The 4,699-nt window shown below is 34.3% G+C and overlaps 1 protein-coding gene across 10 annotated transcripts in view; it reads right to left on the reverse strand.

Moving 5' to 3' along the window:
• Nucleotides 1–4,699, reverse strand: part of Spata6 (spermatogenesis associated 6) — an 83,042-nt gene that overhangs the window by 41,757 nt on the left and 36,586 nt on the right. The window lies entirely within an intron of this gene.

Genomic DNA, 4,699 nt, shown 5'->3' on the forward strand with positions numbered 1-4,699 from the left:
TTTTTTTTTTTTTTTTTCTTTAAGATTGGATTGCTAAATTGCCAAGGCTGAACTAGAATTTGGTATTTTCCTCCTGCCTCAGCTTCCAAGAGTGCTCAGGTTACAGGTGTCTACTGCTATATCTTGCCAGAAATTAACTATATAGTTGGGCCTACTTTAAAATGAATAATTACAGTTGAAATATCTACTACCCTACCACCTAATCTGTTTTCCACAACAAAGTTTTAAACCTAGCATTCTACTTTGACTTATTTTTAAAGCAAGTCTATCCATTTACTACTTATCTCCTTAGCATACACAATTTTCATTCAAGCTGATTATGGTGGCACAAACCTGTAATCTCAGCATTGGAGAGGCTGAGGCAGGAGGATCTCAGTGAGTTCAAGGCCAACCTGGGCTGCTACAAAGACTACAAAGTGAATTCAAAGCCAGCCTGAACTGCATAGTGAGACCCGTCTCAAAAGACAAGAACAAGTCTTAAAGCTTAAATATATGAGTCAACTACATTTTCTAAACAAGAATAAAAACTCATAAGATTACAAAGATGCAAAAATACATGTCTATTGATCAAAATTGAGGAGCTTTTCTGCACAAAAGAATATGAAAATTGTGAAAAAGCAACCCATGGAATCAGTGAAAATCCTTGCAAATCATTTACACGACAAGGAGTTATTATGCTAAGATATAAAGTATTCCTACAAGTCAATAGCAGCAAAAACACTAGATTATAAAATAGGCAAAGGGCTTGAGTAGACATTTCTTTAAATAAGATACATCAATACATGAAAAAGTGTTCAACACCATTAGCCATGAGGGAAATGCAAATCACAGCCACAATGAGATACCACTTTGTGCTCACTAAGACAGCTATAGTAAATACAAAACAGGTTTTGGGGGACTGCTCAGTGGTGCTTTCCTAGCATGCATGAGGCCCTGGGTTAGATCCCCAGCACCAAACATCAATTAAATACCAGACCACTTCCAACAAAACCAAGAAAATGACAGATGTTTCTGAAAATGTAAAGAAACCAGAACCCTTACACATTGCTAGTGGTAATGTAAAATGTTGTATCTAGTGTAGGAAATACTGTGAATTCCTCAACAAGTTAAAGACAGAATCAGCAATATGAAAGCAAATCTATTATTAGATATTTACCCAAAAGTACCAAAAGCAGGCACTCATTCAAAAACTTGTATAAAAATGATTCACTGAATCACTATCTACAGTAACTAAACGGTAAAAATGACTCAAATATCCATCAGTAGATAAATGGACAAAAAAATGTATATATCTCCAAATGTCCACGATGGAATATTATTCATATATTATTCATTATAATAAATGCAACATGGATAAACCTAAAAAGAATCATGCTAAGATTTTTTAGAAAGCTACACAGTATGATTCCATTTGCATTAAATGGTAGAACAGGCAAATTCATAGAGATGGAAAGCACACTGGTGATTTCCAAGGCTGGGGTAGGACAGAAACGGGCAGTGACTACTTTATGAGTAAAGGGTTTCTATTTAGGTTGATTAAAATGTTCTTAAACAGAGAGTTGCACAATATGAATATCCTTAATACCACTGAATTATACACTTTTAAATAGTTACTGCATTTGAACACTAACAAGGAAAAGTTGTCAAACATTTGAAGAGCACTTATTTCCCCAATATTTTTATATCTAACCTCATAATACTTATTTTTGTATATCAGTATTCTTAAAAATATTACTATTCCTTTATACCATTCCATATCCTTTCTTTTCATTTAAACATTTCTAATTTTATTAGTACATGTTTGCAGTTCATGTAGTTTACAATCATCTTGGGCATTGATCTCATGTACATAGTCCAGCTTATTTCTTTTTAATCTCCTTCTCTTTCCCTCCCCAACCTTCCTTCTTCCAATTCCTCTATTCCATGATTAATTTTTCTTGATATTAATCATAGCTTGTGTTATAGCATATAATATTCACATTAATTGAGGTTATTAGGTTCCTATACTTGGCATATCTTGGTTTTACTTATTTCCCCTTCCCCTCCTCCTCTCTGCTCACTCTTGTGCCCTTGGACCACTTCCCCACTTCATCTCTTTCTATCCTTCCTTATTCTCTTTGTACTTTGCCTCATGCAAATGAGGGACACCATAAGGTATTTAAGCTTTGTGTGTCTGATTTCATTCAACATTACATTTTCCAGGTGCATTCATTTTCATACAAATAGCTCAAATTTGTCATTCTTTATAATCAAGTAGTATTCCATTATACACAGATAACACATTTTCTTTATCCAATTGTCTGTTAATCAGTATACAGGTTGCTTCCAGGATTTAGCTATTAGGGACTGAGCTACTATAAATACTGGTATGCATGTATTACTGTAGTAGTACATCTTAGTCTCTCAGGAGAAGATATGTGGAAGGGAGATAGCTGGGTTGTATGGAATTTCTAATTTCAGTTCTTTGAGAAATCTCCATACAGGTTTTCATAATGGTCATACTAGTTTACATTCACAACAGTAAAGGAAGATTCCTTTTTACCATAGCCACCCCAGCATTTGTTATTGTTTGATTTCTTAATGATTGCCATTCTTTTCCAGAGAAAGATGGAATGTTACCATTTTTGTAATTTACACGTCTGTAATGGCCAGAGATGTTGAAGAGGTTTACATATATTTGCTGACCACTTGTACTTCTTCCTCTGTCTGTTCATTTCTCTTGCCCATTTCTTGATTGATTCTTTAAGTTTAGGTGGTTTAGATCTTTCATCCATTTTGATTTTAATTTAGTGTATGGTAAAAGGGTCCAGTTTAATCTTGTGCAAGCAGATAACCAATTTTCCAAGAACAACTTGTTGAATAGGCTGTCCTTCCTCCTATGATTATGGTCCCTTTGTCAAAGGTCAAATACCTGGATGTGTCTGTCAAAGTTTCTGTATCCTCAATTTTGTTCCACTGATCCATGTGTCTGTTTTTGTTCCAGCATCATGCCATTTTTATCACTACTGCTTTGTAGAGTAGCTTGACGTCAGGTCTTGCTGTGCTTCCTGCTTTGCTCTTATTGCCCCAAATTTCTTTTGCTATTCTAGGTTCTCTTCTGGCTCTATATGAATTTTAGAATTGTTTTCTCTAGATCTGTAAAGTATCCTGTTGATATTTTGATTGGGACTGCACTGAATCTGCATAAGAATTTTGAGAGAATGACTGTTTTGACAATATTGGTTCTGTCTATCCAGGAGTAGGGGACATCTTTCCATCTTCTGATGTCCTCTTCAATCTCTTTTTTCAGAGTGCTATAGTTTTCTTTGTAGAGATCCTTCACTTCCCAGGTTAGGTTAATTCCTATGTATTTCATTTTTCTTGAAACTTCGTAATTTCCTTTAATACAGTTCATTATTGGTGTACACAATGCTAATGATTTTTGTTGATCTTGTATCGTGCTACTTGCTGAAGTTGGTTATTAATTCTAAGTGGGTTTTGGTGTTCTTTGTATCTTCTATGCAGAGTATCATGTCCTCTGCAAAAAATGTTAATTTGAATACTTTGTTATGTATCCCTTTTATTTCTCTCCTTGCCTAATTGCTCTGGCTGTTTCGAATATTATGTTGAACAGAAGTGACAGAGGACATCCTTGTCTTGTTCCTGATTTTAGGGGAAGTGCTTTTAGTTTTTCCCCTTTTAGTGTGATGCTGGCTATTGGTTTGTCATGAATAGCTTTTGTCATATTCAGGAATGGTCCTTTCATTCCTATTTTCTTCAGGGCTTTTATCATGAAAGGGTGTTGGATTGTATTGAAAGCCTTCATGTGCACATATGATTTTTTACCTCGATCCTATTTGTTTTACATTTATAGTGTTACCTTAGTTCACAAACTTAATTCTCTGCAAGATTTTGGTTACAAACCAAACTGGACAAGAACCGGATCAAATTTCCACAGAAGTTCAACCCTGAACCTAGCTATTTAATTTAATTTGGTTCTCATCCAACCTGGTTTGTGACCAGAATTGTGGAAAGAATCAAATTCATAAACTGAGGTGCCACTGTATTTACTTACATATGTTGAATCGACCTTGAATCTCTGGGATGAAACCTTGATCATACATAATCTTTTTATAATGTACTATATTCTATTTGCTAATGTCTTGTGAAGATTTTTTGTATCTATGTTCATTAAGGAAGTTAGCCTGTAGTTTTCTTTTTAAATTGGGTCTTTATCCAGTTTTGGGATCAGGATGATATTGGCTTCCATAAATTAATTTGTGAGCAGTTCATCCCTTTCAATTTTTTTCAGGAGCTTGAAGAGTATTGGTGATATAACATCCTTAAAGGTTTTGCAGAATTCAGTAGTGAATCCATCAGGTCCTGGGATTTAGTTGGTAGATTCTTTATCACTGGGTCAGTATCGTTGCTTATTATTGGGTTGTTCAGCATATTTATATCTTATTGGGTTAATTTTGGTAGCTTGTATTTGTCTAGGAATCTGTCCATTTCTTCAAATTTTGCTAATTTGTGAGAATATAGCTTTCTGAAGTAGTATCTTATGAATTTTGACTGCATGTTGTGATTTCACCTTTTTCATTTCTAATTACATTGATGTTTAAGTCTTTTCTCTCTCTTGGTGAGTTTGGCTAAGCACTTACATAGTTTATTTATTCTTTCAAAGAACCAGATTTTCAATTCATCGATTTTTTTTTTTTTT

This window comes from Fukomys damarensis, unplaced genomic scaffold (genome assembly GCF_012274545.1).
Source record: "Fukomys damarensis isolate Sample0158 unplaced genomic scaffold, DMR_v1.0_HiC HiC_scaffold_23, whole genome shotgun sequence".
NCBI lineage: Eukaryota > Metazoa > Chordata > Mammalia > Rodentia > Bathyergidae > Fukomys > Fukomys damarensis.